Source organism: Bos grunniens, chromosome 10 (assembly GCF_055505025.1).
Source record: "Bos grunniens cultivar Pamir isolate PY7600 chromosome 10, Bosgru_T2T1.0, whole genome shotgun sequence".
Classification (NCBI taxonomy): Eukaryota; Metazoa; Chordata; class Mammalia; order Artiodactyla; family Bovidae; genus Bos; species Bos grunniens.
In genome coordinates, this window is record NC_141174.1 from 100,163,031 (window position 1) to 100,185,842 (window position 22,812).

General features: G+C 40.6%; 1 long non-coding RNA gene across 2 annotated transcripts in view; it reads right to left on the bottom strand.

The window, feature by feature from the left end:
• LOC147365493 (uncharacterized) overlaps positions 1 to 22,812 on the bottom strand; it is a 318,067-nt gene that overhangs the window by 93,741 nt on the left and 201,514 nt on the right. For both annotated transcript variants that reach the window (XR_015135598.1, XR_015135597.1), the window contains exon 3: positions 9,829 to 9,977. This is a non-coding gene — a long non-coding RNA (uncharacterized LOC147365493). The remainder of the gene's footprint in view (positions 1 to 9,828; positions 9,978 to 22,812) is intronic.

Below are 22,812 nucleotides of genomic sequence, written 5' to 3' on the forward strand. Positions count from 1 at the left end.
GCTGGACATGCTTGGGAGTTTGCATCCCCCTGAGTCCTGAACCAGCGGCTGATGGTGCAGGGCAACGGAAGGCCAACATTCTGAGCTCAGGTCAAGAGAGCTCTGAGGTGAAGCTACCTTCCATAGACTATCTGAAATCACAACTTACTCTTCTCTTCTCTTACATTGCTTTCTCCGTTTCCTTTCAACTTCTCTTGGGAGTACTTCCTTAGTCAATTACCTGGACATGAACTGTCACTTCAGCATCAGTCTCAAGAGAACCTGACCTAAGACACCAGCCCAAATAAAAACTGGCTGGAGTGGCCTGGGTAACACTGCAAGAGGTGATCACAGACACACACAAAGCGCAGCCTCATCTTGGGAACTGGTGCTCAAGAGCATTTGGGTACTAGAGCTTCTCTCTGCAACTGCAGCTCCATGATTGCTATCGTGTGTTTGAGTGTGTGTGTGTGTTTCTTTTAGAATCTTTCCCAGTCCCCTCATTGCAGAGAGCCTTCTCAAACTTCAGGCAGCCTTGCCCAAGGACACAGGTCAGAAGTATAAGACTGGCCACCTGGGTGTACATTTTCATCAGAGGTGCGTGTGTGCACACACACAAACACACACACATGCAAAACTTGTTTAAGTTCTAAAGTGCACAAATGAATTAAGCTGAAGGGGAGCAGAAGATAGGTACAGATACATTTGCATATTATTGTAAATATTTTGTATGTGAAAATACGCTGATTATATAATATGGAAAATGTTCATGAGAACTGAACATCAGAGCCTACTAGTTTACTAGCCTTTCACATAGGCATAGCTACTTTGTAGTCTAGAATAGATGAATGAGAAATATGCTTTGTTTCAAAAAGCATTTGTGTGCAGGGAAAGTGAGTGAGAGGTTAACTGTGAACTGTCGCCTTCTCTTTCCTCCTTAAAGAGTATGAGTGAATATTCACATATATCTTGTGTTTTATGATACAGATAATTACTGAGGCAATTCAGAACCCTGTCTCCCAATCCGTCCCTCTTATCTTCTGCCAGGAGATGTGACACTGACCAATAGCAACATCTACCCTACGACTATGGTTTTCAAATCTTTCTGGCCCATAGTAACAACACAACCTAATATATGCCAACACATGCACATATAAACAAAATTTAAACATAATCAAAACAAATATTTGTGAAATAATACTTATTCTTCCTACCTCTGATGTGCTTTGTTTTCCATTGTTTTGTTATAACTGAGTCTATTTCATTTATAAAAATGCTAGCAGCAAGCAACTAAATTGATTTCAGGGCCCATTAATGGGTTGCAACTAGTGCCTTGGGACATTAAGGGCCTACCTCTAAAGGCTAATATTACTAGAAGTGTTACCCCTTTAAGTCATTACCAACCACTAACATCTGGTTGTGCATCAGCTCATTGTTCACGTAAGAAATGTGTTCTGAGCACCTGCTCTGTGTTTGTCATTTTGCTGAGAGCCAAGAAAGACACAAGCAGAAAAAAGCACCCATCTTCACCTTTAAAATATCACCAGCAGGGTCCTTGGTTGCAAGCAGTAGGAGCCTATTCTGACTGACATAAGGAGCTATATACTGTATAGTTATGAGAGTGTTGTAGATGATAGATAAAGAGACAGACGATAGACAGTAACTTTTCCAGGACCACCAGGAAAGAGAGAGAACCTCATAGAACGTTGCGTGGCCCAAGCTACAGTCACAATCATACCCCAGCAGGGGTCCACAGCTGTCCCTGCTGGCACTCCACGCTGCCAACCCTGGACCCCAGTTGCTACCACTGGCCCATCATCGGCATGTTGCCCTGAGACAGTCCAAGCGGTGGCCATAGTGGTCCTCCCCGGTCCCACATGGAATCTCCTGTCACTGCTTCTCTGAGGCACCAGCTCTTGAAAAACAGTCTGCGTTGACTGTACCTGATTGTGTGAACTTGGGCCATGTGCCTTTGCCTGGTGACTTAGAACTGAGATTCTAGAGTCAGATTCCTTGGATTCGAAGCTTGGCTTATCCAGTTACTTGTTGTGCGACCATGAGCAAGTTACTTTGTCTCTGCAGGCTCCAGTTAGTCCCCTCCTGTATCCATTTGATAATGTGCGCGTGCTCAGTTGCTTCAGTTGTGTCCAACTCTTTGAGGCCCTGTGGACTGTAGCCCACTCAGCTCCTCTGTCCGTACAATTCTCCAGACAAGAACACTTGAGTGGGTTGCCACGCCCTCCTCCAGGGGATCTTCCCAACCAAGGGATTGAACCTATCTCGTCTCTTGTGTCTCCTGCAATACAGGTGGATTCTTTACCACTGAGCCACCAGGGAAGACTAATTTGATAATAATGGTACCAATTTCACAGGTATTAATGAAGATTACTAAATTTAAGACTATTATAGTTGGGTTATATATTATGATAGCTGTTATTAAGGATTATATGAGTTATTACTTGTCAAGTACTTAGAAGTGATATCACTTAGTAGAAGGAGTTGGGAAAGGGAATATAGGAAACTTTTAGATTTTATCATGCGAGATGGGTTCAGCCTCCAATCAAGACTCAAAAGATGGGGAACTTTCTAAACCACAGAATGGGCAAAGAAGAATGGTCACTAAGCTAGTAGAAACTTTTAAAAGGACTTCCCTGGTGGTCTAGTGGCTAAGACACTGAGCTCCCAGTAGGGTGCCCGGTTCTGATTCCTGGCTAGGGAACTAGATCCCATGTGCTGCAACTAAAAGTTCTCAGGCTGCAACCAAAGACGCCACATATGGCCACAAAGATTGAAGATCCTGCACGCTGTGACTAAGACCCAGGGAACCAAACAAACAAGTAAGCTGAAATAAATAAAAAAACGTGAGTTGAACAATTAGATCCCTGCTCCTGGAGGTCAGGGCTCTGTAGAAATGAAACCCAGAATAGGATGGAAGTGCAAGGACTATGGAGAAGGCAATGGCACCCCACTCCAGTACTCTTGCCTGGAAAATCCCATGGATGGAGGGGCCTGGTAGGCTGCAGTCCATGGGGTCGCTAAGAGTCGGACAGGACTGAGCGACTTCACTTTCACTTTTCACTTTCATGCATTGGAGAAGGAAATGGCAACCCACTCCAGTGTTCTTGCCTGGAGAATCCCAGGGACGGAGGAGCCTGGTGGGCTGCTGTCTCTGGGGTCGCACAGAGTCGGACACGACTGAAGCGACTTAGCAGCAGCAAGGACTATAGAAACTGGACTGGGGAACCCTGGCTGCCAGAGACCTCTGTGAGGAAAGCTTCAAAGGAAAGGCAGAGCAGAGAGAGGAGAAGGCCCAGACGCCAGAGACTTCCTTTCTGGACAATTTTGTGATGGACTCCTCCTGTTCTGCCCCGCCCTAAGATAATATGACACTCTCAGGCAGTAGTCTTCAAATACTTTTGCCCAAACATCCCCTAAAAGAATTTTGCAAACTATCTACATGCCACAGATTTCTAACATCTAGAATTTTTATCATAAATTTAAACAGTTGAAAATGTTGTGATTTCTGGCATACAATATACATGCTTTAAATATATTCCTCAAAATCTTGAAGCTTCAGATTTAGCTATTTTAATTTATAGAAACTGTGTATCCTTAAAAGGAAAATGGCAAAGTTCTCAGTTTCAAATCAATTAGGCAAAACAGACCATTTTTGTCAGCAAAAAAAAGTCTGACTTTATATTTAATTGAAATGCATATATTAATCTGTGTCTCTGGGTTAACCAACTGATTCTGAATTCAAGTTCTAACAGAAATGGAGCCTTTCCTTGAGTCTGAAGCCTGAAGCAAATAATGTGTTTCTCCTTTCAGATCTTTCCACTAGAAGTTTCTCTTTATTTTCCTCACACAATGCTTCCTTATGAGCTGTGAAGTCTCAAATTCTCCCTTTGGCACCTTGACATTCAAGTCCTGAGTCCTGAGCAAGGCATCACGGTCAAACTTAGGACCACTAAAGTGGAGGGAGGCAACTGTAAAAAGGGAGACAGAGAACCCATAGACCACAGGTTCATTCTCAGGTGGCCCGTTTAGGAAGAACAAATGTAGAAGTTAAAAAACAGAAGTTTATTCCTTAAAATGAACCCAGCTTACATATTCACTGAAAAATCTCACTGGAGCATGTATTCCAGTTACAAACAAACAAACAAAACTTATTCTAGAGCTATATCTAAATGCAGAACTCTTTATATGCATATTTTCTATTATAAGTATATTTTCCATTAGAGAGAGAGAGATAAATGACGGACAGACATAGATGTTCTTACCGAGAGTTTGAGCCAATCAGGGCCAATATGGTAGAGGTGCTCCCACCCTCTCCACAACAAAAGGAAAAGGAACATGCAGCAAATGGTGCAACATTTTATATTACACATTTATCTCTGTCTTTGCCAGCAGCTTAACTTTCTTAGGGGGCCCTACAATGCCTTTGGTTCCAAATTAATCTTGACAAAATATTATATGTAATTGTGAAATAATGTGACTATTTTATGAAGTGCTATGGTATTTAGAGCAAATATATGATCCAAAGAAAGGCAAACAGAAAGATACTAAGGAATTTTGCCAATCCATTTTAAAGGGGAAAGCCAATGGGTTAGGGAGTCCCCAAGTCTCCACTCCCTCCACCCCCCTCCCCTGACCCCCCATGAAATCAGCCTGAGAGCTTCTGGAGCCAACACCTACAGCCACCTCTGCAGAGGCCTGGCTCCAGTAAGGGACTTTCCTCACCACATCTAAGGAGCTTGTTAGAAAGTGTTAATCGCTCAGTCGTGTCCAGCTCTTTGCGGGTTACCCCATGGACTGTAGTCCACGAGGCTGCTCGTCCATAGAAATCTCCAGGCAAAAATACTAGAGTGGATTGCCATTCCCTTCACCAGAGGATCTTTCTGACCCATGGATTGAACCCAGGTCTCCTGCTTTGCAGGCCGATTCTTTACCTGGGAGCTTGAGCTGGTAAGGAGGAGCTTAAGCTGGCCACAAATATTTAGACACTTTGAAGTTAAATTCCCTGATCACTGTCAAGTTGACTTTAAATAGAAATCTTCCTTTCCTTCTCTTAGCATGTGTATGACTGACACAACATTCTGTAGGAAATGAGAAATCTGCACACCAATCTTTATACATTTTCAGTTCAGGCAAAATCTTTAAGGAATTAATTATGTGTCTTGGATCTGCTGTTATTCAATTTGTCAAGGCAATTTCTGTGTGCCAGACAGAGTTTTCCACTCCCAGTCATTCACTTGCCCCCTGAATGATAGGGAAACAGAAGCCCTCGGAGACCTCAAAGCCAAATAAGTGAAAGAAAGAAAAGAAAGAAAGGCAGAAAGAGTGAGAGAAAGAGAGGGGGAAAAAAAAAAAACCTATTAAATGCAAAGTATCTAACCAAATATCTTTGTACCTACGCAAGTTTAGCCTTTCTCCCAGGAGAAGAAGATTATTTCTACTCTTTCCTCTTTCTTCTGTTCCCCTGAGTTTGTCTTGAGAAACTGTCAAGCAATTGTAAAAACTCCATGAAATGACTAAAACAGAGCACAGATGAAACATGACGAATGAACTGCTGTGGAGATGTGCTTTGGGTGAGCGATGCTGAAATCACCCTGAATAGCTCTGCAGGGCTCAGGATAACAGAGAGGCAAGAGCATCAGCCTGTGGCCCCAGTGGCCTGCCGCGGTCTCTGACTGAGCAAGAGCAGTGGAAGGAACGCGGGGTGTGAAAAGGCGGGCGAGCAAATGACCCCTCTCTTCCACCAACACTGAATATTATTAAAGATGTATTCTGAGATTATATTTTCTGAATTTTTACTTATTTTAACTAGAATGAGCATTATATTAAGAGTTACTGAGGGGCTACTTGGACTTGACCTTCTGTCTAAAGTATAACCCTTTACATTCCACAGAAGAGGCACTCTTGTCCTGCTCACAAGGCATGGTGATTAGAAGACCGTCATGGAAGGAGATCACGGATCCAAAGCTAATTACCAGCTTATAGTGTTTCCCTCTCTTTCTTGCAAAGGGAACTCTTAATTTACTTCAGTGTCCACCTGAGGACAAGCTAGCTCCTGGTCTCTAGCTCAGGAACGCATCCCGATTTATGTAAGCCATTCACGGCAATGCCACTCCGCTTGCCTGTGATTTGAGTAGGTGATACAGTTCTGGTCAGGTAGTTAAGACAGGAAATCATTGAAGGCTTCCAGAAAAGGTTTTCTTACCCAAAAATCACATCACAAGGAAGACAAAACCGTTTTTCCTGCTGGATGTTGTGACTGGATATGGTAGCCAGTACTTGTCCAGTCATCTGGCAACTCTGTGTGGGCCTAACTGGAGCACAAAGTCAAGGCACCAAACGTGGCAGAACAGAAAGGGGAAAGAGTGCAGACCCTTGACCGTGTCACAAAGATGCTGAGCTAAATAATTCTGGCACTGCCTTATCTTGCCCCTTCTCATGTCCTTATTATTTCAACCTTCTGTTTTGGCTTTAAAATATGCTCCCATTCACTGATCTTCTTCCATAAATGACTGAAACCTAAATCTCCCCCCTTGATTTAGCAGACTTAGTGACTCACTTCTAAAAAATAGCATAGGGCGGAAGTGACAGCACACAACTTCAGAGACTAGATTTAAAAGGGCAAAGGCTTCCTCTTCACTTTCTCTCTCAGAGCACTCACAGTAGATGAAGCTACCTGTCATGTCCTGAGGACACTCAAGCAGCCTAAGCAGAGGCCCATGTGGTGAGGAACAGAGCTCGTCTGCCAACAGACATAGGTAAGCCATTCAGAAGCAGACCTTCCAAGCCCAGTCGAGCCTGAAGATGATGGAAGTCCCTGTTTGTGTCCTAACTGCAACTTAATAAGAGACTCTTAGCCAGAACAATCCAGCTAAACCACTCCTGAAGTGCTGACTCATGCAAATGCTGATATAATATCATTGTTGTTTCAACCACTACTTTGTTGGAGAAACTGTTATAAAAGAGCAGATAACAAATACGCTTTTTAAGATTTAGTCTAACCTTGTCAAAGGTATATTAATTGATAAAATGTTCTAAAAGTCTGCATCCTAAAGCCAAAGAATTACAGGGCCCTTCAGGGGTCCCCTGGATCATTTTCCTCTTTCTTTAAAAGGGCATACGATACACTCTGAGACAAATAGATATCTCTCTCATATGACCTTCCAAAAAAGGAGATAATAGTTGTTCTAGGGCTTTACTTTTACAGTCATCTGGTGAGAGGCCAAAATCCTCTAGCTGTGATTAAACCAACTGCATCTTGATTAAACTGAATAGTATTTCCCAAATTTCTTATAGGAAAAGTATCCTGAATAACATTAACAGATATTCTACCCCCCCCAAAAAAAAAGAGAGAGGGAAGTGATAGGGATTCAAAGCATACACATAGTGTAGTGAAGTCTTTGGAGAAGTCTTTCTGCAAAGAAATCGGTTTAACTTTTAAGTCATAGTTTCTCAAATTTAGGGTGACTATAGACAGTCCTCGGGGCTTCCCTGGTGGCTCAGAGGTTAAAGCGTCTGCCTGGAATGTGGGAGACCCGGGTTCGATCCCTGGGTCGGGAAGATCCCCTGGAGAAGGAAATGGCACCCCACTCCAGTACTCTTGCCTGGAGAATCCCATGGAGGGAGGAGCCTGGTAGGCTACAGTCCATGGGGTCGCAAAGACTCGGACACAACTGAATGACTTCACTTTCTTTCTTTCTTTCTATAAACAGTCCTCTAATTCTCCTTTCTTCCAACAAAAATACCTATGATAATATCTTGAGACATAAATGTTCTTTAGGATACAGAGAAACATGAGAGTGGATGAGAAAGAGAGCATCACAATACACTGAATGAATGTATTAACATGAATGATCAAAATAATTCAACACTATACTCAAAATACCACAGCCATCCTACGGAGACACAGTCACATCCATTATCTGAGTAATTCAGTGTCTAAGTTTAGACTTAGATCTCAAGTCAGAAATGGTATAAGAATTAGCAATGTGCAATGTGCAAAATAGGACTCATGTACATTTACTCAAAAAGATTAGCACTTTTCTCCAGAAGTCCAAACTTTCAGATTAGTTTCTTCTTTTCATTAAGCAATAAAATGTTGCTTTTGCCTTTAAAATTTTTAATTTTAACATTTCAGGAGAATTTTTCCTCTCAAATATTTGGCAAAGGAAAAGAACTTCTTACAAAGATTGCTAAAATATTGATATCTGGTATATAAAACCCCAAATTGACATGCCAGTGCCTGCTAAAATGTCAAATAATTCACTAATGATGCAGCCACTAGTGCCAAGGCTGGCAGTGTCAGCTCCTGGATTCTGTCCTGTTAAGCCCCAAGTCAGTTCAGTTCAGTCACTCAGTCACGTCCGACTCTTTGCAACTCCATGGACTGCAGCACACCAGGCTTCTCTGTCCAACAGCAACTCCCAGAGCTTACTCAAACTCATGTCCATTGAGTCAGTGATTTGGGTTAAGCCCCAAAGCCAAGTGAATAAAGTCCCACACTCCTGAGTAAGTAGGAAGATCACTCACAGGAGTCAGTCAGGACTTCCTCTAACCAGACAAGGTCCCATAAGGTAAATAGTTCTGTCCTGGGGCTGGGCCAACCTTTTATGCCCAGAATACCTCTGACCTCCTAATTATACCTTTGAAGGAATTTCTTTACCATTTAAACATCAAATCAGGATGGGGAACACGTGTATACCTGTGGCAGATTCATGTCGATATGTGGCAAAACCAATAAAATTAATTTAAAAAAATCAAATCACCAACCCTTTAAAACTCTTTAGAAATGGGATCTATGGAAATGAATATATTCAAGCAGGTACATGAGAAGGCCCGCTTTTCTCCTCCACCCCCTGGTCTCCATCTTTGATACTTGTAGTTGGCCATCATGCTCGCCACTCAGGAAAGGGAGACTGCTTTCTTCGGTCTTGTCCAGGAGAGGACATGAATGCTTTTCCTTAGTTCCATTACTAGCAACTTCCATTTAGGAAAAGGAACTCCAAAGGAAAGAAATGGAGTAATTGCAGAGCAATCTTTGAGTGGTCAGTTTTTGAAAGGATGCTACAACTGCTGCAGTCTTAACGGCTGGTAAATCGGTTTGGACATTTTCCTGGTTTCTTCTATTAGTTAACCCATTAACTGGTTAATCCATTGCCTATAATCCTTTATTGAGAGAGGATGTTACCATCTTGGTCAAGGATGAAATGACTACATTCTTTCTCATCCATACCATCACTCCCAGTAGTTCAAGTTCCGTTTTTTGTTTGTTTGTTTGTTTATGAAAGATTCCTCATCTGCAGCTTTCCTAAATTCCCATATCCTGTTGGTCAGCCAATCCATGAAGGGCATTGCTCAATCCTAGAATTTCTGAGAACTTAAGAACAGCTGCACCATTTTTTTCCTTTTGGCTTGCTTGAGGGAAGGATGGACATCACATCACATGGTAGACTGCGTTCCTAAATAGAAACCATAGCTACTAATCTTTTAACTGAGACAGTCTCAGAAACCAGAGCAGGTCCATGGAGTGGAGTCACACAGAACCTAAAAAGACCCAGGGTTTTTAGACTGTTTTCCCCCCACGACATGAGGTCAGGCTTCTCACCGACCCTCAGGAGGAGGAAGCTGTGGCTGTAGCTCACGGCAGGACCCAGCCCACACTGTCTACTGCCTGAAGCAATGAGTGGTGCAGGATCTGCTATGTGAGGCCCAACGGAGGTTCATCCCAGGCAAGAAGTGTTGCCAACACAGGTGACTTAGCAAGGATGGAGAACCTCCTGTAGGAACAAACAGCACACCCCAGATGATGGCGGCAGTAACTTCAGCCAGACTTACCTACACAGCTTTGGAGAGGCTGGAGAATATCTCACCCACACAGCTAGATACCGCTTGGTGTGTGGGAGTTACTGTCTTTGAGGAACACGTTCATTCAGGATGCAGACCCATGGTGAGGTGGGTGGATAGGAGGAGGATGAGAAGGCCACCTAGAAAAGAAAGAGTATTTTGTAGGATTCTTTTTGTAGTTTTAGTAATTATTTTTCTAGAAGAGAAATGTGGCTGTACAGCATTTTTTAAAACTAACTGATCACTCCCCGTCACCTCCAATATTTCCCTACCTTCTGAGTGCTCATAATTACATAGCAGGGAGATGATAGCAGAAAGCAAAGATAAAAAGAACTATTCCAATCAGTCCCAAAGGCAGAAGGAGAGTAGCTGTTTACTGAGCCTTAGACAACATCCCGGAAGAGTCCAAACCTCAGCACAGCTCGAACTTAGCAGACCACATCAATGGGCCAGGAGGGCTAGGAGCCAGTGCAAAGAATGAAGAAGCACCCAAGACCACCCTCGCTTCTGACACCTAATGCAAGCTTGGGGGTCCTCAAGTGCACTTCTGGCACCAAAGGCAAATTTGAGTTTCCCCAAGAACACTCTCAGGTTGAATAATTCACCAAATTAAAAAGCAGCAAAGGGAAGAGGCACATACGTCAAGAGTATTCCATGCATGAGCTTCCGGTGGTCCTGTCCCAGTGGAGTCATGCAGACAGCACTTATTTCTCCCAACAAAGATATGTGACAATATACAGTGCACAGAGTACTCCCAACCAGACAAGCTCACTCTGGCCTTGGCAATCAGAGTTTTTCCTGGGGCTCGGTCATGTAGCTATGGTAGACAACCATACTGTGTGACCCAAGGATCCCCAAATAAATCACACTGTCACCACAGATTGTCTGTCATGGCTGGTTTTTCTGAATGCACTGCAAGAGAGTTCATTTCCACGCTTTCTTCCGTTTCTAGGGGTCACCTGGAGTTTTCTGCTTGCATTCCCTTTCTCCAGCCTCAGAGCACATCACTCCCTTCTTTGTTTCCATCATCACATCACTTTCAACTGTGACCCTTACTCTTCCAGAGTCTCTGTTACAAGGTTCCTTACCTAGGGTAACCTTCCACCTCAAGATCTTAAACTTAATTACATTTGCCAAGCCCCTTCTGCCCTATAAGGCAACATTCGCAGTTTGCAAGGACTTGACAGGGACATATTTCGGAGTCTGTTATTCAGTCTATTTCAGATGGGTTGTATGCCTAAAGAATCATAGGTACCACCAAAAAAAATGTATTTTATCTTCATTTTATCTGACTTATAGTAAGAGATTTGTTATGAATAGCAAATATTTGTTTCTCAGAAACATTTATAATACGGAGAAAACTTAAAATTTTCTTAATAGGAAAAAAAATCCCTCCTTAAAGAGACTTACATTTTGTAGCATAAATGTTTTGATACCCTGGAAATGCCAGCTGGCTTCAAAGAGTGAAAGGGCTAGGATGAAATATAATTAAGTAAGCCTGCATAAAAAAAGAGCTCATGGAGAAGAATGAGAAGCTACTTGCTGGGGCGGAGGGTGGGGCAGGGAGGTATGGTCAGTGGAGAAAACAAAATGATTCATGAGAATTTCCTGAGTGCTGAGTCTTGCGTACTCTGATGCTTGGGAAGATTTGAGGGCACGAGGAGAAGCAGGTGACAGAGGATGAGATAGTTGGATGGCATTACTGATTCAATGGGCATGAGTTTCAGCAAACTCTGGGAGGTGGTGAAGGACAGGGAAGCCTAGGGTGCTGCAGATCACGGGGTTGCAAACAGCAGGACATGACTTAGCAGCAGAATAACAACAATGATCGATCCAACACTTCGTGGAAGAGCAAAACCAACTTGTTTTTTTTTTTTGCTTTTGTGATAAGAGTGCCTCTCCCAGGGATCAATTCCATAAAGCACTATCTTATCTTATCCTTACAAAAATAACTATATTAATTTAACCTCACAAAAGACATTTTTCTTGATATTCTTGTAGTAATTATTTTAGGAAAAAACTGCCAGTATTTAAAAGCTTGTTTGTTAATAAAAGTTTATCCAGATGCTTACCTTAAAATGTTTAATATCATTTCATATTTTTATTGAGAATTATACCAAATAACACTAAAATCAAAATGATTCACTTTTACTTCAATTGTGGGTATTCTGAATCTTCTCACTTTAAAAAGTCTGATGAGATTTGCATTCCCATCTGATAAATGAGAGTCATGGTCACATGTGATGGAGTCATTGCTCATATCCCTGGTGTGGGTTAAAAACAGTCTCTAAAATAGGCTCTGTTGCTTTTCCTGATGCCTTGACTGCATTACACTACATCTGCAGCCCTGCAGGTGTCTTCAATTCACTGCAACGCAGTTTGTGCTATCAACTAACAGCAGTGTGTGCTAAGATCACCTTGGAAAGAGACTTTTGCACTCCAGATTTGGCTTTAAAAAAGAGAGAAAAATATTTTACTGTGATTGCTCATATAAGTAAGAGGCTGTAAAGAGAAGGGATTAAGCACATGGACTCAAGAATCAAAATGCCTGGTGTCAAATCTGTGTTCAGCCCTTAGTAACAGAAAATGTGAGGCAAGTTCCTGGAACTTTTTTTCCTGAGTTCCCTCAACTGTAAAATGTGGATAAACATAGTGCTTTGTAGGGCTGTGGTGAGACTGTCAGTCACAGCACTGAGAACAAGACCTGGCGCTAGGCAGCACTCAGTGATGGGGCTGAAGTGTCATCCTCTCCTCCTCCTCTCCTCTGACCTCACTTTCATCCCATCACCACCCTCTCATGTCCTCCCTTTTCCTCTTCCCCATCATCAGCTTTATACAAGGCTTTGAAATTGGCTCTCCTTTTGTATCTGTACTCTGTCCCTGGCTGAATTCAATAACATATTAATAAAGCATCCTGCTATTACTCTTCGATAATAACAATAGTTAACATTTTTTGAGCATTCACTATGTTCCTATTATGCATCCTTTTGTGAAATACACCCTACACCCCTAAGCAGTCTCCTCCCTGAACTCTGTGGAAAAATACTGTCATATTTTTCCTTGCGTCCTCCTCCTTTCTCTTAAAGGCTGGCTTTCCTTGGCATTCTTTCCCAGTGCCTTCTCTGTACACTTTCCTTTGGGTGGTAAATATTGCATATTTTCAGTAACCTACTACATGCTGATGATCTCAAAACTGTATCTCCAGCTTGAACTTCTCCCCAGAGTTGCAGAATCTGATGGATGTGCACTGAACATCTCACTTAGATGTCCCACTGTAGCGTGAAGCCAGCGCAGGCAACCTGAGTTCATCTTCACACCGAAGTCTTCCCCTTCTTGCATTCCTATCTAAGAAGCAGCAGCATCCCTGCCCCATCCCAAGATGTAACATGTTAAATACTGAGTTGAAAAAGTTAAGAGCAAGAAAATGGGCTCTGCCCTTGTGGAACTTAGAATCTAACTGGAGGATACAATAGAAGAAACAAGTAAATAGGCCATACTTAATTTTCTGTCTTTTTACTATTATTACTTACATAATTAAGTGTACTCTTTTCTTGGGATTTTTTTAATTTGCTTTTTATAAAACTGACTCTCTCATATTTTACCACACATACTTTCTTATTCAGTAATTTTTCTGCATTCACCAATCTATTATTTTTAAATGATCAGGGCTAACGACCTTTCCTTCTATGAACTTTTGTCTACCACTAAATCAACAAAGGTTTTCTCTATCAGGAGATCTTACGAACGGTCAAGTTTGTCTTCCAGTTTTTCTATTTGTTTATGTTTCATTCTGTTCTAATTAGGCATTTGTTATTGATGAGGTATTATTAAAATTTAATTTATGAAGTTCTCCAAATCTTAATAAATAGATTGGACGAGAAATCAACCTGCCTAGTTGATTGAGATTGCCTAGATAGCAGTCTCTTTCATTTCTGAAATATTTGATACCATCAATTTTTCTATCTTAAAATTTGCATCTTCCTTGTTTTAGCAACAGAACTTTTAGGGTTCTTCCTACCTTTTCAGCTTTGACACCTCTCTCCTATTTTCTCATCCCTCCTCCTCTTTCCTTCTGGTTGTATTTGTTCCCACAGCTAACGTCTTAGACATCTGTCCTCACCTGATTACTTTCCTTGACTCAGTTCTGGTCCACGGTATCAAAGATACTTTGATTAGGATGACTTCCTACTTATATTCAGCAAGAATAAAATTCAACATAAAATCTCCTGCAGCCTTCAACCGGCTTACTCTCCAATTTCTCAATTGATAACAATCTTTTCTTCAATCAAAATCCCAGTTACATATACTCAAAACCTCAGAATCACCTTCAACTCTCCTTTATCTCCCTTATTTCATTAGTTAATGATTTCTACTAATGCTGCCTTTAAATATTTTATTATTATTTACATCTATCCCTACATCTCTAATCTAATAGACTAATGATCAAAGGCCAGCCAGAACTCTTCCCTGTACGTTTAAACAACACCCTAACTTCTGTTAATGAATGCACTCTCTTCATCCTTCAGTGTCTACCGTGCACTTCTACCAGAAGAACCATCCCTATCATGCTATTTCCAAAATTAAAAAACCTTAGGGTATAAATGACAAAGTCCAGCACTGTTATCCTAATTTTCAAGTCCTTGTGTGATCTGATTGTATTTAGTTTCTTACTAAACACCTTTAAACTAAGGGCAAAAGAAAAAAAAAAGATGAAAAGGAAAGGGAAGGAAAATAAAAAAAGGAAATAAAAAATGGAAGAGAGGAAAATGTTTAAAATTTTTAAAAGAAGGGTATTTTTGTTGGAAATGACAGACACCAATCTCAAAATAAATTAATCACAGAAATAAAATCGTTGACACATATAATTAGGAATGTGAGGTCTGAATCTGGCTTCAGGAGAGTTGGATCGAGGGTTTTACATGATATCATTAGGACACTGTGTCTCTCTTTATTTCACAGCTCTGTTTTCCTCAGTATCTGTTTTATTCTATGCCAAAGTCTCTGAAAAAAAAAAGAAAAAAGGAGACCTGAACCAGTTTAGCCAACTCATTTAGATAGCATCACCAAATTTCTGTCATGAGCTCTGACTGGCTCACCTTGGCCTTGTGCCCAATTCTAAACCCATCACTGCGACCAAAGACAAGCAGTACGTTCATTAGCAGATGTGGGGCACATCCTCATCCCTGGAATTAGGCCTGGTTTGAACCCCACCAAACCCAATGTTTGAAACTGAGGCAGAGGAGACTCTCAAAAGAGATTTTTATGTGGCATAATACACATTTATGTGAGACAAACTAAATTTGAAAGAGTCATGACTAGCCTGAAAGTGTCAATTCTGCTAATCAGCTATTGGTGAGATTTCTGTCAAGCTAATTCAATTTTATTTGTGCTTCACTTTCTTTCACAACAAAATGGGCATAGAATTTATGCCACCAGCTGCTCCCAAAAAACAAGATCCTCAGATGAACCTTGACAGAGTTCTGCCAACACCACAAAAGGCAAGAGTTTGTAGAGTCCAGTGTGGGCCTTACACTGAAGTTCTTCACAGTCATATATGGAGCTTTTGACTTTAAGGCACTTTCATACTGTCTAATTTGATCCAAATAAGACAACTGTGAAATACCTAGCTTTTCATTTTACACATAATACTTTGCTTCTCAGGCCACAGCCCCCTAAAGGCATCTCGGCTATCCCATAGCATCAGTCATTTCCTCCCTTCCCACTCTCATTCTTTCCAGCAAAGTCACATGTAAAGAAGGAGGGTGGTGTCTCAGCACTGACTGTAGAGAGCCCACTCTGCTAAGGGGCTGACGTCTGTTTAGAGGACACTGCATGTCCTTGCCTCTCCTCCCCAACGGAAAAGTCAATTCCCACTGACTCCGTGCCAAGAACAGCCCCAACTTCCTCCAAAATTATCTCTGCTTCTCTTCCAGTCTACTTCTAGAGTTTTATAGTCAACCAATTGAGAGATCAAAACCAAAACCAACCAACCAAGAAACATACAAAATTTCTTCTAAGAAAAATAAGAAAATCCCAGTCTCTTTACCATTAATCCAATTTTTCCCCTACAACATGATGAACTTTAACTCTCCTGGGGCAGGGATGATTAGTAAGATTTGGAAACACAGTTTACAGAATTTCCCAACAAATTCCTCTTGGACATTTAAAAAGGTATAAATTCAAAGAAAGAATATATAACTATGGAAGTCCCTATTTTTTAATTCCCTCCTCCACAGTAGTTTACAGTTGTTTGTACACAGTAGCTACTGTAAAATTCTTGTCAAAATTAATTAAAATACTATCTTTGGAGGTTCTAAATACCAAACTTATTAAAAAAAAACTTTTAAATTCAGATCTCATTAATTCATGTTCTGTGTTCTTTCAATCAAGAACAGAAGTAAATTGTCTACCTTTATAATATTAAAAAGGAATGTGACATGATAAATGATGGGTAATATTGAACTATATTATAGAGGGATATTTATCAACTTTGAAAAACAGTTTTAGTTTTATTGTTTGCATAGCAATTATATAATGTAATTATGATAGATATCACTTACTGAGTACTGATTGGGTGTTACCCTAACTGCTTTATATTATCTTATTAAATCCTCACAACAAATCTATGAGGCAATTACTTTCTTTACAGATGCAAAAACTAAATCTCAGAGAGAAACTATTCAGGGGTTTTATATAGTAAGGTTGGACCCTAGCGCCAAACATTATGCTCTTAACCAATACACTGTACTCTTCCTCCTTCTAAGAGGTGACCACTCTTTGGAAGAGTGCTTTGATATGGTAATTTAAAATTATTTTTGTACATACTTTAAATAAAGGCATCTTGACAAGAAATATTTTGATAACATATTTTAGTTATTGTGTAAATTTTAGTATTCATGTAATGTTTGAAGTAAACATATTTCTTATCAATGTCTTACAAACATGTCCTCTTATGAGTTGCTGAGCTGTTCCTAGACTTTGCTCCTTCATTTATTCCCAGGTTAAGTTCACATGCTATACTCCATACATGCAGCCCTCACTCACATTTCTAGTCATTTCTGACTCAATATTTGCTGCCACTTCAATTTGCATGAGCCACATTAAACGTATTAGATATCAGTTCTATTTGTTGGAAAACACATTTGTTGGTCCCAAATTTTAAATAATGAAGATAAACTGCTGTTGAGAGAGGTAGGGAACCAAAAGAGATTGGTAGGGAACCAATCTCTATAAACCCCCAAACATTTAGTTTCCCACAAAAGGCTTATTCCAATGATTTAATATTTCCTGTAATGCTATTTCCCTGGTGGAAAGATCAGTGTGTTCTACACTTCTTGGACCACTTTGTATTTTGGATCAGAAATGTATGGCAGTGAACAGCTGTGGAGAAAGTGGAAGACAGTGTGCTGGGTAAGGGCCTGCCAAAACACCCTGAAATGAATCCTCACTATTTTGACAACGACCATACAAACTATATATTTCCGGTCTTCACTGTAACTCAGCCCTCCCCTTATGGGATACATAAGAGAGGGAGATGCCCTGATGGTATTCGCTTCTATGTCACCAATCAGTAGGCTAGAATCTGTCCTGGCTATTTCAGTTCTATCAAGTTCAAAGACCATTTGTCATATATACCGAGACAAAAACAAGAGTCCTTCTCAGACAGCTGTGCCTAAGGGCCATGCGAAAGTGAATGGAGGTCCAAGGAATGTCTTCATGGAAAAAATTCCTGAACTCTAAAAGCCAGCACTTCTCCCTCCTGCCCCGTCAGCCTGTCACCTTTCCCAAGCATGGAACAGCTCACTGTAAGTGGACAACATGTTCCCAGCTGCGGCTGACTCATCATGTCTGTGAATCCAAATCAGCTTCTTTCCAGTGTGGGAAAAATCTGAACTTAATCAATTCCCTATGTAGAAGGCATTTCCAATTTTTCTCATCCTCTCTGGAGAACTAGAAAGTCACCTAACTTGAGACTTGGTGACCAAAACTCACCCATCTAAAATGTGAAATAAAGGACAAACATTGTTGGTGGATCTCTTTCTAGAATTTTCAAAGAGGAAAGCAGAGAACAACAAATAAACCATAGGATTTGGGCTAGAAAACTGAAGTAATGGTAAATTCATAAAGACAAATAAATGAAAAAACAAAACAGAATCTTGACAACACTTTCTCCTCTCAACCAGCAATTTTCCATAGCAACCTATTCTGATTACAAATAAAAGTGCTGCTGGAAGACCAAGGCTAGTGAAAGCACTTTCATTGTCCAACACAAATGTTATCATATTAAAAGTGCTGTCAAACAGGCTCCATGGATGGAGCACGTGGTTGCACCACTGAATGAGACATTAAGATTCAACTAATTGCAGCTGTCTATCAACAAGGGGTCAAAACCTGCAGTCTAACACAAAGGCATTCAAAATTTAAAACTCTATAAAAATTTTTAATCATAAAGTATTTGAGACAAAGAAAAAGGTCCAGGATATGATATAATGAGCACTCCTTTACACACCATTTGTAGATCCTCCATGAGCATTAAACTTCAATTTAAGTCCCCTGCATGCCCTTCCTTGATAGCTCTGAACTCACTCTTGCCATAGGTTACCACTATTCTAAATTCGATGTTTGTCTTTCTCATAAATCTTTTTATACTTTTATTATATATATACATATCTTAAAACAATAGGTGCAATTATTCTGTAAAACTCAAATAAATTACATCACATTTTCTGCATACTTCTTGCTTAAACATTGTGGGATCTATCCATGATGATATAGAGTGCTGGGACTTCCCTGGTGATCCAGAGGTTAAGAATCCACCTTCCAATGCAGGAGCCTCAGGTCCGATCCCTGATCAGGGAAATAAGATCCCACGTGTTGCTGAGCAACTAAGCCCAAGTGAAGCAACTGAGACCAAGGACAGCCAAAAAAATAAATATTTTTAAAAGAAGAAATATACAGAGTGCTCGTATTTATTCATTGGCAGATACAGTTATTTCACTGCACATATATACAATCTACTTATCCATTTTTCTAATGATGGACATTCAGTTTATTTCTAATTTGCTCTATTGCCAACAATGATGTTATGAACATTCTTATGTGTTCTTATGTATTTGTCTTGTGTGTATAAAATTAAATGATTCTTTAGGTCAGGAGTCAGCAAACTATGTCTTTTGGCCAAATATGGCCTGTCATTTGCATTTTTAAATAAAGTTTAATGGAAGAGAGCATGTTCATCTGTTTATGTTTTATCTATGGTTGCCTTCAACACAAGAGATGACTCTACACATGGACACCACCAGACAGTCAACACCAAAATCAGATTGATTATATTCCTTGCAACCAAAGATGGAGAAACTCTATACAGTCAGCATAAAAAAAAAAAAAAAAAAAAAAAAAATGACCTGGAGCTGACTGTGGCTCAGATCATGAAGCTCCTTATTGCAAAATTCAGGCTCAAATTGAAGAAAGTAGAGAAAATTACTAGATCATTCAGGTTTGGCTTAAATCAAATCTCTAATGATTAGACAGTGGAGGTGACCAAGAGATTTAAGGGATTAGATCTGGTAGACAGAGTGCCTTAAGAGCTATGGACAGAGGATTACAACACTGTACAGGAGGCAGTGACCAAAACCATCCCAAAGAAAAAGAAATGCAAGAAGGCAAAATGGTTGTCTGAGGAGGCCTTACAGATAGCTGAGGAAAGAAGAGAAGCAAAAGGCAAGAAAGAAAGGGAAAGATATTTCCAACTGAATGCTGAGTTCCAGAAAATAGCAAGAAGAGATAAGAAAGCCTTCTTACATGAACAATGCAAGGAAACAGAGGGAAACAATAGAATGGGAAAGACTAGAGATTTCTTCAAGAAAACTGGAGATACCAAGGGAACATTTCATATAAAGATGGGCACAATAAAGGACAGAAAACAGCAAGGACCTAACAGAAACAGAAGAGATTAAGAAGAGGTGGCAAGAATACACAGAAGAACTATACAAAAAATGGCCTTATGACCTGGATAATCATGACAGTGTTCACTCACCTAGAGCCAGATATCCTGGAGTGTGAAGTCAAGTGGGCCTTAGGAAGCATTACTAAGAACAAAGCTAGTGGAGGTGGTGGAATTCCAGCAGAGCTATTTCAAATCCTAAGAGATGATACTGTTAAAGTGCTGCCCTCAGTATGTCAACAAATTTGGAAAACTCAGCAGTGGCCCCAGGACTGGAAAAGGTCAATTTTCATTCCAATCCCAAAGAAAAGCAATGCCAAAGAATGTTCAAACTACTGTGCAATTGTGCTCATTTCACATGATAACAAGATAATGTTCAAAACCCTTCAAGCTAGGCTTCAACACTATGTGAACCAAGAACTTCCAGATGTACAAGCTGGATTTAGAAAAGGCAGAGGAACCAGAGATCAAACTGCCAACATCTGTTGGATCATAGATAAAGCAAGAGAGTTTCAGAAAAATATCTATTTCTGCTTTATTGACTATGCCAAAGCCTTTGACTGTGTAGATCACAACAAATGGTGGTAAATTCTTAAAGAGATGGGAATACCAGACCACCTTATCAGCAACAGTTAGAACCAGACATGGAACAACAGACTGGTTCCAAATTGGGAAAGGAGTAGGTCAAGGCTGTATATTGTCACCCTATTTATTTAACTTATATGTATAGTACCTCACATCAAATGTGAGCTAGATGAATCACAAGCTGGAATCAAGACTGCCAGGAGAAATATCAACAACCTTAGATATCCAGATAACACCACCCTTATGGCAAAAAGCGATAAGAAACAGAAGAGCTTCTTGATGAAGGTGAAAGAAGAGTGTGAAAAAACTCAACATTCAAAAAACTAACATTATGGCATCTGGTCCCATCATTTCATGGCAAATAGATTGGGAAACAATGGAAACAGTGACAGATTTTATTTTCTTAGGCTCCAAAATCACTGCAGACAGTGACTGCAGCCATGAAATTAAGACACTTGCTCTGTGGAAGAAAAGCTATGACAAACCTAGACAGCATATTAAAAAGCAGAGACATCACTTTGCCAACAAAAATCTGTATAGTCAAAGCTATGGTTTTTCCAGTAATCATGTATGGGTATGAGAGTTGGACCATAAAGAAAGCTGAGCACTGAAGAACTGACTCTTCAGAGCTGTGGTTCTGAAGACGCTTGAGAGTCCCTTGGATAACAAGGAGATCCAACCAGTCAATCCTAAAAGAAATCAGTCCTGAATATTCACCAGAAGGAGTGAAGCTGAAGCTCCAATACTTTGGCCACCTGGTTTGAAGAGCCAGCTCATTGGAAAAGACCCTGTTGCTGGGAAAGATTGAGGGCAGGTGGAGAAGGGGACAACAGAGGATGAGGTGGTTGAATGGCATCACTGACTCAATAGACATGAGTTAGAGCAAACTCTGGGAGACAGTGAAGGACAGGGAAGCCTGATGTTCTGTAGTCCATGGGGTCACAAAGAGCTGGACATGACTTAGCAGCTGAGCTACAACAATGAATGGTTGCATTCACACTACAGTTGCAGAGCTGAGTAGCTGTGACAGATAATATGTGGCATGTGAAACTGAAAGTATTTATCTGATCTTTTATAGTAAAATTTGCCAACCCCTACTTTAGGGTAGAAGCTTAGCAGTGACATGTTTGGATTGAGTGAAAGTGAAGTCGCTCAGTCGTGTCCGACTCTTTGCGACCCCATGGATGGTAGCCTATCAGGCTCCACGGTCCATGGGATTTTCCAGGCAAGAATACTGGAGTGGGCTGCCATTTCCTTCTTGGATTGAAGACTACATAAATATTCAATTTTACCAAATATTGCCAGATGCCTCCCAAAGTAATATGCCAATTTACATTCTCTTCAATAATGTAAAAACAACTCCATTCTCCTTGTTCCTCAACCTTACTAGCACTTGAAATCTCAAAAACTTGCGAATCTTGTCTAGTTGTCTTGTGGTTTCATTTCAGATATCCTGGATTTGTATTATAATGGCGCACATCTATATTTGTAGGTCATGTTCCAGGGCAATAATTTCAATGGTAGACAATGGTCTAACTCCATCCCAAGGTCAGGCTGAGGCACAAAAGTGCTGAGGGATATCTCCTCATCTGTTTCCACCTTAAGTTCCTCCTTGCAAACACTATATCCTGTTCTCTTTCCTGGCACCTGAACCCCAGGTTCTCTAAGGTCTCTAAGGACCTATGCATCTGGATCATGTGTACCAAGTTCTAGAGTTCATTTGCTACCTGCCGAATACAGCTTTCTACTCCTTCCATTCACAGATAAATTGCACGGTGAAAGAGGACCCTGGTGGTTTTCCTGAATGAAGAGAGAAGTCCTACTCTTTCAGTGTGGATACTAGGTCTCCACATGGCATCATCATAGTGCAGTTTCTACCACCTACACATGAGGCCAACCAGACAGGCAGCTGTAAGAATATGCTGAAAGGAGGAAGGACTGTTCTGTGCCTCTGGCTACTCTGGAGATGAGGTTCACTGTCTAGGTGCCTCTGGATTATCCAGTTTTGATCAAACTCTTTGATGGAAGTAAATCAGCTTTTTATCTTCTCAAGGCCTTTGATTTTATTCTGGAACACAGATACTGCTTTACAAGAGTCTAGCTTATTGTCTTTTCATTTATTCAGTTGGCTATGGTAAGGGAAACGCCCCTCCTCATGGATATTCCTATAACCTGAGTAGGTAAATGAGACAAGGGGGCAGCAAGGGAAGGGCAAGAAGTAACAGAAGAAGTTTATACGAGTCAGTTACTGACACATTCTCAGAGCCCTGAAATGCCAAATAGCACCTCAGTTTTACAGTCAGGCTGTTGATCTAGGTGAATTTAAAGAGGGAAAGGCAGATAAAAGGGAATAGAGAAAATTGGGTGAGAGAAGCAAGACAGGAATCATGATGAAACAAGAGAAAATCAGCATGAAGAGAAGTTGAAGAGAGCTATCAATAATGTAT